The following is a 13,231-nucleotide window of genomic DNA, read 5'->3' on the forward strand; positions in this document are numbered from 1 at the left end:
AGACACCTCTAGTAGGCTGTGGACCTAGGTCCTATTCTTTACATCGCATACAAACTACGCAATACTTGTTTCTTTGTTTTTCTTGCAAACAATCATCTTCCTCGTACGGTTAATCCTTTGTTACGGCAAGCGGTGAGATTGACAACCTCAACTGTTTCGTTGGGGCAAAGTACTTGCAGGTTGTGTTGTGCGAGGTTCCACGTTGGCGCGGAATCCCTTTGTTGTTGCGCATCTTCCACACAATACGGTTAATCCTTTGTTACGAGCAAGCCGGTGAGATTGACAACCTCCACTGTTTCGTTGGGGCAAAGTACTTGGGTTGTGTTGTGCGGGTTCCACGTTGGCGCTCGGAATCCACGTTGTTGCGCCGCATCACATTTCGCCACCATCAACCTTCAACGTGCTTCTTGGCTCCTCCTGGTTCGATAAACCTTGGTTTCTTTCTGAGGGAAAACTTGCTGCTGTGCGCATCATACCTTCCTCTTGGGGTTCCCAACGAACGTGTGAGTTACACGCCATCAGGGAGGAAGGAGATCTTGCAAATCTTGTGTTTCTTGAGGTGGCTCTAATGGTGGTGGCTTGGCAGATTTCTTGTGTAATGATTGAGCAAGCAACCAAGGTAGAAGAAGGGGGGTATTTATACCTCCCCTCAAAATCGAGCCGTTGCAGCTTCCGGGGGGCCGGATATTCCGGCCTAAGTAAGGGCCGGATAATCCCCCCCCCCCCCCGGATAATCCGGCCTTCGGGACAAAACAGTGACAATATCCGGCCAAATGTCCGGCCCCTAACCAGAGAAGCAAATCTTCAGGTCCTTAGCCAAAATCGATGGGCCCGGATATTTCCAAAATATCCGGCCCGGATATTCCGGCCCTGGTACAATACCGGGACAATATCCGGGCAAAAATCCGGCCCCTCTACTGCGCTGCTTTTCCTCAGAGACTTAGCCAAAATCAGGGGGCCGGATATTTCAACAATATCCGGCCCGGATTATCCGGCCTGGCCAACATTTTCTGATAACTTTGACAGACGATCAAATCCAACACACATGAATAAATATCTATGTAATTCATGTACCACTTAACCAAACATTAGTGTATCACATGCATTGACATCAAACACTCAAAACATAATATGAGATATGTTCTTTCAGCGAGGCGGTACACGACGTACCCAGGTTCACGCCCCCACGGTGGAGGGTCGCTACGTCCTGCTAGCAATCCACTATATGAATATATGTATACAGGGGGCCGCCATAGGCGGAGTTGTTGGATCTAGTCTAGTTCTAATCCGCGGATTGCGGTGTCTAGGCGTGTTGCCTCTAAAATTATGTTTCTGATTGTCTATCCCTAAGGGGTGCCCCTGCCTAGCTTTATATATCAGCCAATCTAGGGTTTACAAGAGTCCTAGTAGGATTCATATTGGAGTCTTCTTTCCTTGTAGTCCAAGTTGAGGCGCGTGCGGGTCTAGCTTGTTGAGTCCTTGTGCTGGTCCAGCTTCATAGTCTGCACCGGGTATGGCAATGTCGACTACCCGAAGGGTTATGCCCACGTCAGGCGGCGATTACACCCTCTGCATGGTGCCCTTCTTAGAGTTGCCACTTTGGGTAAAGGGAACGACGATGTGTTGGTCCAATTTAGGTTGGCTGACAACTGCCGATTCCATTATCGATGCCCTTCTATGGTTCTGCGGCAACGAGTGTGCCATATCTTTTGTGTGATGGTGTTCCTTCGATGCACCCCAGATGCATACGTCAAACATGGCAAGCTCCCATGTCCGGTGATAGAATTGTTTTGGTGATGTTCCCAATATATCTTGGTGGTCCTACTTTGTCTCTGCTCCCTGGAATCAATGTCTTGAATTTCCGTTCAATCTCTAGGGTGAGCGACTCCGCCCGACGGTGCGACGCCCTTCGAACCAGAGAAAAGAAGCAGTGGCTCTCTTCACCTTGCGTAAGATCTTAGCATTCTGCCCGTTAGAGTAAACGCGGGTTGGATTCTCTTCTACAGCGAGTTCTACTCGAAGCCTTCAGCTTTCACACCTTCTGATGTGTGGCTTCGCCCAGGTGGATGAGGACTTCGAAGATCAATCTGTGTGTGTTGTTTATTCTATGTTTTTTCTGTGTGTTGATTTCTTGTAAGTTGATCTTCAACATCTTGTATCTTTGGCATTTAATGGCTTTAGAGCATCTATTAATCTAGTCAATCAACAAGCAACACTATATCAAGGAAAAGCGTTCAAATTACCCAATCGGCCTTTTTGGAGAGGAAAGCGTACGAATCACTATTTTCGAGGCCGTAGCTGCCGGAAAAATAACCCGTCCACCGCATGTGCATATCCTTAATGGGGTAACATAACTTTTATCATATATTTCTAAATTGATTGAAGAATAAAACTATAGCCATCATGTAAATACTGCATATATATAACAAAAAAAACACATGGTTATCCTGTAACGGGCCAATACTCCGTGAAGGCACAAAAATTTAGAATCTAGTTTGTTACTTTTTTTTTATTAAGATAGAAGGCACCAGATCTGACACTAAATAAATAAAGTAGGATACGGCCAAAGGGTACAAGGATGTAGATAAAAACAACTTACAACAGAACGCACATAGCAAACACACAAGCTAAGAAAATGGAAACAGCTGATTGAGTTCGATGACACCGTCGTCAATCACCACGCGATAGAGAGCGCGCCACCGCCACCTATTCTATGGATTTAGGTCTTCCTGACAAGGGATTAACTTGTCAATGCCTACAGATTGTAGACTAGGGTTTTGCTAGAAGTAGAGGGCAAGTAGATCTCGAAGGTTTAGGCGAAAAGTACTCGACGATTATGAAAACTAAGGTTATGTTGACAGTAGATTCGATCCTTTCTTTCTCCCTCGACTCCCCCTTATATAGGAGGTGGAGCCGAGGGTTTCGTATTGTACAAGTTACAGAGTCCGGGATGGTTTCTAACTCATCCCGCCAGATTACAAATAACACTTCCTATTACAATTCTATGTTTCCTTAACATATCTTGGGCTCCCGAATCTTCTTATTCTTCGGATGATGGGCCTTCAGTAAATCCCGGGTACCATCTATGGCAGGCCCATTTGGGATGCCTATGTCAGTAGCCCTCGAGATTTTGCTTGAATCGCAGAGTCAAGGGAAATCTCATCTGTTTATATTTTTTCGAGTACTCTTATTTATGCTTCTTCACATAAAATTCTATATTGTACAGGGGATAACGGTAGTTGGGGCTAGTTCATCCGACGGATCAGGTACTAGTTAAGCTGCTCTAGTGGCAATCCGCAAAAACCTACTTCAAGATCACGTCCCGGACATGATCCCGGGATACTGAGTGTAAACTTCGACAGGTGCCGCTTAAGGTCTTACCATTCCGTCGAGTCCCGAGTCAAATTTATCGGGTACCTAACGCGTCCGTTAGGATTTTTCTTCGTATCCGTTGATACGGATAAAAGTAGCAGAGCGCAGTCTTTGGCGATGCCACGCCCAGCAGAACGGATCTGGGGTCTTACCTTCGCAAATTTGCGGCATTCGAAATTGATCGCAACTTTGGCGTTCGAGAATATATTGTCGAGTGCTTTTCGCCTTTGGAATAGCACATTTTATTGAGTCATATTTGATGACTTTATTTTGTCTTCCCGATGGGAGTATATGTAGAGTTATCCGGGTAACTCGAAATATACTCACTTCTGTTTCTCTATTTTTTGAAAAAATTCATCGGGCACGCGAACAGCGTTCCCGATGGGAGTAGCCCCCGAGGCTACAGCCAAGAACTTGTGCTTGGGTGTAGGCTCCACAGATTAGTATCCTTTGCCACTATATTTTCAATCCTTCTCGATATTTTCATATTTATCGGGTGCGCGACCAGCGCTCCCGATGGGAGTAGCCCCCGAGGCTATGAACAAATTCTTGGATTTGGTCATAGGCTCTCGCCATTTCTATATTGTCATACTCGAAATTTTCTATTTTTTCAAAGTAGCCCCCGAGCATTTGGGCAAAAACTTTGTATTTGATCAAAGGCTCCAGTAGTAGTCAAATAATTTACCCTGTCGCCATTCTCTTTTTATTTTTCTTGCCGACATATTCTCCTTTGTCAAATTCTCTTCATCTCTATCAATAATTGGGATTTTTCCTGCCTTGTGGGTCCATTGTTCTCACCACGTTGACACGTCGTGCAAGTGGGGGACACACGTCCTCCGCTTTTCCTGGCGCACGTACGGTAACGCCTGTTCCATTCTTTCAGTAAAAATACCTTTTTACCCTTGTATCTACAAGATCCTTTTTCACCACACGATTTCTTCATCCAACGGTGCACTGCTTCGTCCGAACCCTATATAAACCTGTCTTCAACCTTGGTCCAGTCCTTCACTTGCGCCGCACCTCTGTTCCCCTCTGCGAATTTTCTTTCTGCGCTCCTCATCTTCTCAAGCTCTTCGCTTCGTAGCTGCTCCTCCGCGCCATTGTTGATGCCACCGCGTCGATTGACCGAGCACGAGACACCTGACTCGTCGATGGCTGCCGCGGATCTAGGAGCGGCGGAGTGGGAGAGGTCCAAGATCACAAACCAAGACCTGAACCTCCTGAAGAAACTGGGAATCACCGCGAAACCCAAAGCGGTTTGCTTCCCCAGCGAAGAAAGCTACCCAGCCCCCCCAATGGGGTACCGGGTAAGTTTTGTCGACCATCTCATCCGTGGTTTATCCACCCCCATCCATCCTTTTCTCCGTGGGCTACTCTTTGTCTACGGACTCCAGCTTCACCACCTCACGCCAAACTCAATCCTCCACATTTCTATTTTCATCACGCTTTGTGAAGCCTTCCTTGGCGTCTCACCCAATTGGGCGCTTTGGAAGCGCATTTTCTTCGTCGCCGCAATGGCTCTCCCAATGTCGCCTATAATATAGGCGGCGTTGTTATCTCTATTCGTTCCACTGCTGATTACTTCGACGTCAAGCTCCCTGACTCCGTTCAAGGTTGGCGCAAGAGGTGGCTATACATTCGGGAAGAAAACGATGGCTGCCTCGAGGATAATATTCCTCCTTTTGACGGTGCCGAAAAAATTCTTCGTCGCCGTTCCTGGGATGCAGAGGCTACCGAGGAAGAAAGAACTTCGACTGAAGCCCTGATGACTCGCATCCATGAGTTGCAAAATACTCGTGGCAAAGAATTGTCAGGTATCCAGATTATAGTGTATTTCCTTAAGAGTAGAGTTCAACCTCTTCAAGCTCGCAAATTTCCTCTCTGGAAATATACTGGCAACGAAGACGTGGATCGGCTGTCGGTGGATTTGGAAGTCAAGGACCTGGAGAGGCTTGTCCGAAAAATCACCTCCCTCAGTAAAAAAGATGCCATCCCTTCTTCTTGTCGCGTAAAACCATACAGCGCCACCCACGCACTTCCTAAGGTAAACATTGTCGCGCAATTTTCACTGCCTTGCTTTTTTGCATTGTTTGCTTCGTTCTGATATTCTTCCCTCTTTTTGGACAGAATCATCCAAATCTTGTTTCACTTCCTCCTCTTCCTGAAGGTGGGGAAGTCGAAGAAAGGGCCGTTATCTCTAATGATAACCAAGAGGCCTCCTCTTTTGTGAATGAACCCGCAGATTCTCAAAAATCTGCGGGATCTGCTGAAAAAGATGCTGCCTCTGAAGACACTACATCGGCCCAATCTCCTCCTCCTGCTGATTCTCCACAGAACAAAAGGAAGAGGGGTGATGGCGAAGATTCCGGGACTTCTAAACCCGAAGAAGCTGCTCCTTTACCGCAAAAGGCAGCTTATGACCCATATCTTGCGAGTATCATCAGTTCGTAAGTTCCCTCTTTTATTTTCCTATTCGAAGAATTTTTGCTTGCCTTGCTTTTTACACTGCCACCCTTTTGCAATAGTGATGATGACGAGGAAACGCCAACTGCGGATGTGGCTGCTCGAACGAGTACGTCACATACCCTGGTTATTTCAGAGCCACGAGTTGAAGGAGAGGAATCCTCGCCTCCTCAACAAAACATCGGCGCTTCTACTCCTTCTAGCCCCCGAGCCCCTTCACCGAAAAGGGCAAGGAAGGAGATTGTCTCGGAGCCTACCATTCAATTGAGTAGCTCTTCGAACCTTCTCATGGAAGATGTAAGTCCTTGACTTTCTTTCTCAGTGTTTGTGTTTTCTTTGTTTGCTTCTGCATATCTCTATATTTTTCTCATACCCCCATTCTCTCTTTGTCCTCTTGCTTTTATAGCCTGTGATCAAGGATCTTCTTCGCATCGGTGCCCAATTTGTTGGGTACCGTGAATATGCAAATAAAGCTGAAGGTAATGCTCTGCTCCTTCTTTTTGCCTCTGTTCTTTTGTTCCCTCTTTGTTGTCGAGGTTTGTAACTATATTTATTTTCCATTGTAGAAAAACTGGCGGAAGCCAATGATCGTGCCAATACGCTTGCTCAACAATTAGAGCAAAGTGAAAAGGCTCGCAAAAGGGCGGAGTCAGATGCTATTGATGCTCGAGCAGAGGCTGATAAAGCCAAGGCTGACGCTGCTGGTGTCGAAGATCTCAGAAAGAGGCTTCACACCGCTGAGGCTTCCCTGAGCGATCACATAGCCGCCCAATCTGCTCGCGAGGAGGCGATCCGTAAGCGTTTGACGACGCAGAGTCGCCGCTTCGTAGGTAAGTACCACTCATTATTCTTTTGTATATTTTTTTTTCTCTGCACTCGTTTGTTGCTCAATTTTTCTTTCTTGACAGCTAGAACAGCTCAAGAATTTCAACTTGATGAACCCGCCAATGATTCTCTTCTCGACGCCCTTTCACTCCTTGAAGTTCATGGATCAGAGGCACGCGAAGGCATTGATCAGGCTAAAGCGGGGTTGTCGCGGCTTTTCCCTTATTTCTTCCCCAAGAAAGAGGAGCCCGCAACTTTCGTTGACCTCGCCAAGTGCTTCAATCCATCAGAAGATCTTGGGCTAAGGGTGCGTCATGAAAATATGAAGGTTGCCGTGGAGAATACCGTCGCCTTGGTTGCTCACAGCCAGCAGTCTATCGATTGGTCGAAAGTTGGCGACACTGATCAGATAGAACAGTCAAGGTGGAGGTCTTTGATCAAGGCAGCTAAGCCCAACACGAGGAAAATCCTGGCTTATATCGGGATCAGGCCATCTTCGACTCCTAGCTCATCAAAGCCGGAGGTCTAGTTAAATGCCTCTTTGCTTTTTCTTTTTAGCATACCTCTTTCTTTTGGCCTTGTCGCCGTAGTGTTATTGGCGAGAGCTTCTTCAGTACCCCTCTAGAAGGTCCTTCTTTTGTAATAGACATGTATATATTATGAAGATGAATGGAAATCTATCTTTGCTCAGTGATTGATGTCGAAATATTTCTTTTTCCAGTTAATTTTTGACAATTATACGCCAGCTCCTGGTTCTTCCAATATTTTGCCTTCTTCTCCAAGGAGAACTCCTGCTGATGCTTCGACTGTCGAGGATTCCTTGCCGCAAGAATTGGACGAACTTCGACATCAACTTCAATTCGTGAAGAAGCAATCACTTGTGCTGATGGAGAAAGCTCGTAAGTCATCTGAAGCCGAGGAAATTGCACTCCAACGAGCACAAACCGCTATTGCTGAAAAGGAATCGGCTGTTGCTGAAACCACTGCAGCTACGTCTCGAGAAAATTCCATGCTCCAGCTGTTAATAGATGCTAGCTTGGATATGGCGGGTATGTTTGATTATCTTTTGTCGCGCTTCATTTTTCTTTGCTGCTTGCCTCATTGTCTACTGACCTCGTTGCGAGAAACAATAGGTGCTTTTTTGGATACTGCCGCTGAAGATGAACGTGTCGAGGCTCGTTCCAATGTGCTTCTTCGGCTTGCGCGTGATCATGGGTCGACTTTTTGGGGCACGCCTGAACGGACTCGCCAAATCGTGAGATTTCAGGATCGCGCGCTTCAGATTCGCGGGTACCTTGACTTCTGTACCAAGACCCTTTCTATGGTGTATAATTCTATGTTTCCTCGGAACGTTCAACCAAAAACTCTTCCCGAGTTAATGGAGAAGTTTAAGGATGCTCATAGGATTCACCACTTTGTCAGAGCTCAACTGGTAGCTGGCGCCAGATTTGCCCTCATAATGCTTCAGATTTGCCACTCAAAGCTTGATTTGAACCAAGTTGTCGCAAGAGTTCATGAGAAAGTGCGGCGCCGAAGAGTTGGTATCGACCGTATCAACACGAAGGTTTCACCTGTAGCCGAGGAAATGATTGAAGACCTTCTTCGGATGGATGCCGACTTTTTTGCAGACGGTCATTATGCTGATTTTCTTGGCGCTGCTCTCGAAGAAAACAGAGTTACTCTTGATGATATATTGCATCGAGCTGATTATTTTCCTTCGTAAATAATTCTCCTTTGTAAATCATGATTATGTTTCTATTGTGAAGCAAACAAGCATATGTCTATATTTGTCTAGCCCCGAGTATTTTCGGTGGCTATTCGCTGTATTTGTATAATGCGAGGTTTTTAAACCAAGGCAAGATAATATACACTGTACTATTTTTGTTGGTGCAAGCCCCCGAGCTTTTTTGTTGATCACTATTTTGTCGATATCTCTTTTTATTTTTGCGAGGTATATATTTTTTTTTTACCAAGGCAAGGTGTTTCTTTTGTCGATACTATGTTTATATATATATTGTATCATGTAGGGGAGAAACCCCTGGTCTTGTCGAGAAGCAGATGTATAATTCCAGCTCATTGTACACCTCCTTGTATGCTATCATACTTTCGTTGACTGCGTCGCATTGGTTCATGACTTGCTGTGCTACCAATTGTGAGTCGCCGAAAATTTTCAGTCGGGTTGCACCGCAGGCTTTCGCCATCTTCATCCCGTGTATGAGAGCTTCATATTCTGCTTCGTTGTTAGATGCGTTTGGGAACGTCATCCGCAGAACATACTTCAACTTGTCGCCTTCAGGTGAAACTAATATCACGCCTGCTCCAAAGACCTTCCAATCTCTTGGACCCGTCAAAGTTCATGGTCCAAGTCCTCGATAAATCTGGGGTCCCGTGTTTTGTAGCTCCATCCACTCGCAATGAAATCTGGTAAAACCCGTGACTTTATTGCTTTTCTTTTTTCATACGTGATGTCCCGAGGGGAAAGTTCTATTCCCCAAAGGGAGACACGACCCGTAGCTTCCGGATTGTTTAGTATATTTGATAAGGGAGCCTCGTTGACCACTATTATCGGGTGTGCCGAAAAATAGTGTCGCAATTTTCTTGTCTGTCGTGAATACTCCATATGCTAGCTTTTGATATTGCGGGTACCGCCGTTTTGACGGCGACAAGATTTCGCTGATGAAATATATCGGCCTTTGAACTCCATGAAGCTTGCCTTCTTCTTCCCTTTCGACTACTAGGGCCGTGCCGACCACCTGAGGTGTGGCTGCAATGTATAAGAGGAGAGGTTCTTTCTCTTTTGGCGCCACCAATATCGGTGGTGTCGAGATTGCTCGCTTGAGATTCTCGAAGGCTCTGTCCGCTTCCTCATTCCATTGAAATTTTTCCCCTTGCTTGATCAACGCGTAAAACGGCAACGCCTTTTCTCCTAGCCTGGCGACGAATCTGCTTAAAGCTGCGACTCGCCCCGTTAGCTGTTGTATTTCTTTCAACTTTGTTGGCTTTCTCATAGTAACGATGGCCTCGTATTTTTTCGGGATTAGCTTCAATCCCCCTTGCTGATACTAAGAACCCGAGAAGTTCTCCTGCGGGTACTCCAAAAGAGCACTTTGTCGGGTTCAGCTTGAGGCAGAACTTGTCGAGGTTGTCGAAAGTTTCCTTCAAATCTTCAATCAACGTTGACCCTTTCTTTGATGTTATTACGACATCGTCGATGTAGACTTGTACATTTTTCCCGATCCGTGTTGCTAGGCACTTCGCATCATCCGCTGATATGTTGCTCCCGCGTTTTTCGGACCAAAGGGCATTGTTTTGTAGCAAAACACGCCATAAGGTGTGATGAACGCTGTTTTGGCTTCATCTTCTTCTTTTAATCTGATCTGGTTATAACCGTAGTATGCGTCCAGGAAGGAAAGACGTTCACATCCTGCCGTGGAATCGATGATTTGATCGATCCTTGGGAGGGGAAAGTGATCCTTGGGACAATGTTTATTGAGACACGTGAAGTCGACGCACATGCGAAGGACTATTGTGTGTTTCTTCGGCATCATCACTGGGTTAGCTACCCATGTGGCTTCTGTAGATATTTCTCTGATGAACCCGGCATCCTTGAGTCGATCTATTTCTGATAACATGGCTTTGCGGCTAGGTTCCGAAAAACGCCGCAAAGGTTGCTTTATCGGTCGTGCGAGAGGATCCAAATTTAGGTGGTGCTCGGCAAGTTCCCCGGGTACTCCTGGCATGTCGGCTGGACACCATGCGAAGATTTTCCAAGGCTCACGGAGGAACTCGACGAGCGCGCTTTCCTATGCGACATCCATGTTTGCGGCAATGGACGTCGTTTTCTTTGGATCTGTCGGGTGGATCTGTACCTCCTTTGAATCCTTGGCTGTGTTGAAAGTTGGCTCCTTAGAAGATCTTCCTACTTCTGGCAGTACGTCATAATCGGTGAACCGTGGCGCCGCGTATTCTGCTTGCATCCCGAAAGTTTCTGATAGTCGATGAAAATCCCCGTCGCACTTATCGATAACGCGAAACTTCCTTTGACTGTGATAGGTCCGTTAGGCCCAGGCAACCTCCACAACAGGTATGTATAATGCGGCACTGCCATGAACCTGGCGTACGCTGGTCGTCCCAACAAAGCGTGATATTGCGACGGGAAATCCACCACTTCAAACTCTAAATTTTCTATCCTCGTAGTTCTCTCGGGTTCCAAACCGAACGTCGAGGTTGATCTTGCCCAATGGGTAACTTGGCTTCTCCGGTGTGATCCCGTGGAAGCGTGTGTCGATGGGTTTCAAGTTTGCCAGGGATATGTTCATCTTCCTCAATGTGTCCGCATACATGAGGTTTAGATCGCTACCGCCATCTATGAAAACTCGCGACACGTCGAACCCAACGAATTACCGCGGGTAGAATAAGTGCCGATTGTCCCGGTCGAGGAACTTGCTGCGGATGATCCGCGATTGTGAAGCCTATGTCTTGCCCTCGACCAATTTAGATACTCGACCGTTGGTGGAGGCATCTTCTCTGCCATAAACACTTGTCGAGATATGACCTTCGCGCCCTGTTGGACGGCCTGGCTTTCTGAATCATCAGAACTGCGCCATTGGAATTGGGGTCAACGTATGGGGGTGGTTGTGGTGCTGCCGCTATTCTGAGCTGATGTCGATTTTCCTCGGTAATTGCGGGAGGAGGTGGGAGGTGAATCTCGCTCCTTGGCTCCCGAGGATTTCTGTTATTTGCTTGAGCGTTTGCGATTCCTGCGGCTCGCAGCATTGCTCGAAAATTGCGGCAGCTCTTTCGTAGATGTCCCGACCGCCTCTTTCCATTGTTGTCGAGGTAAAAATGCATTTGACACGGACCGTTCATCATCTCCTCGGGAGACACGTAAGGTCTTTGAATCCTTGGTCCACTATTTTGTCTGTTGCCGCGATAATCGCCTCTATTGTCGCCTTGTTGCTCATTGCTCCTTTGATAGTCATCTCGACTATTTCCACCAGGGTTTCCTCGAAAACCAGCTGATATGTGGCCGGGAGCATCATTGTTGTAGAACTGGCGAGAAAATCGCCTTCTATTTTGATAGTTTCGACTACGATCCTCTTCTCGCGACCCGTGTCGTTTGTTGTATATTGCGTCTTCTCCATCTCGCCCATTTGTTAGCGATTTCCATCAACGCTGAGATTGTCTTGGGATTAGTTCTCCCCAAGTCCTCGACGAAATCTGCTCGCCGGATTCCCGCCACGAACGCATCTATTGCCCTCTCGTCGGATATGTCTTCCGCCGAGTTTTTGATAATGTTCCACCGCTCGTATATATTTTCTCATCGACTCGTCATGTTTTTGTCGACACGCTCGTAATTCTTCCAATGACGCGGGTTTTTTGCGTGTGGATCGGAAGTTCTTCACGAAGATGTCCTCAAAGGTTTCCCAGCTGTCGATGGAGTTCAAGGGGAGTTTCTTTATCCAAGATCTTGCGGCACCACTCGGTGAACTTGGATACTTTGCATTGCCGTTGCTCTGGTTCCTCCTACCAGCTTCACCATCTCGAGATAATCCACGAGCCAATCCTCGGGATCTTGCAGGCCGTCGAATTTCTTGAAATTCTCGGGTAACTTGAACCCTTTTGGGACTCGAGTTTTTCGCACTCTTCTCGTAAAGCACGGGAGCCCACACATATCTTCGTCGGCAAGCTCTGGCGAGTACTGACGGTCCCTCCTTTCTTGTCGCGCTCTGTCCACCCTTACTTGGACCGCCGTGTCTCTTGCTCCACTTGCTCTTGGTGGGTCTTGAACTCGCTGCGGTATGTCGTGGACTATTTTGTCTGGGATTTTCTTCGGGAGGCGTTGTTGCAAACGCTGTTCCCATAACCCCTACTCCAGCCATTGCCATATTGAACAATGGTTCTCTCGGGTCCCCAGGAGGTGGTCTGGACGCCAAGATGTATGCTTGTGTTGCCATGTAACCTGCCTCTGGCGTTTTTGGGATGATATTTCCTCTTTCGTCGATCGACATAAAGGACATGTCGAGATTTTGGATTATGTTTCCTCTTTCTGCTTCAGGTATGTTTTGCAGTCGAGACATTGCTCTCCTCCGAGCTTCTCTCGTGACTATCTCCCGTATTTCCCGAAAGGCGACTTAAATCTGCCCGGCGTCCGCTTGATGCGTAAGCCGCTTCTTTTCTCCTATTCAAGGATGCTCGTCTCGTTTTTCCAACTCTCCGCTTACTCGAGCAAGTCTATATTGATATGCTTGAAGTTCTTGTACGATAGCGGTGGTGGTCATAGGTTCCGAACCATCCATGGCTTTCGCGGCCCTATCCCACGCGCTTTGCGGGAGCCGTACTCTTGCGCGAGTTGTGGATCCGGGATATTTGGTGCCTAGACCATGTCCGAGATCAGCGGGATCGACGTATGGATTTCCCAATTCGTCGAAAGCCTCCGATGTTTGCGGCTCGATGTGCCTGCCCCTTCTACCACATAGATCCGATGATATTTTGCGCATTGATTTTTTTAGGATTGGTGACACCATCATATAGAGTGGTGAAGACCTTTCCGATGGCAGACAGACTTGTC

Source organism: Lolium rigidum, chromosome 1 (assembly GCF_022539505.1).
Source record: "Lolium rigidum isolate FL_2022 chromosome 1, APGP_CSIRO_Lrig_0.1, whole genome shotgun sequence".
Taxonomy (NCBI): Eukaryota; Viridiplantae; Streptophyta; class Magnoliopsida; order Poales; family Poaceae; genus Lolium; species Lolium rigidum.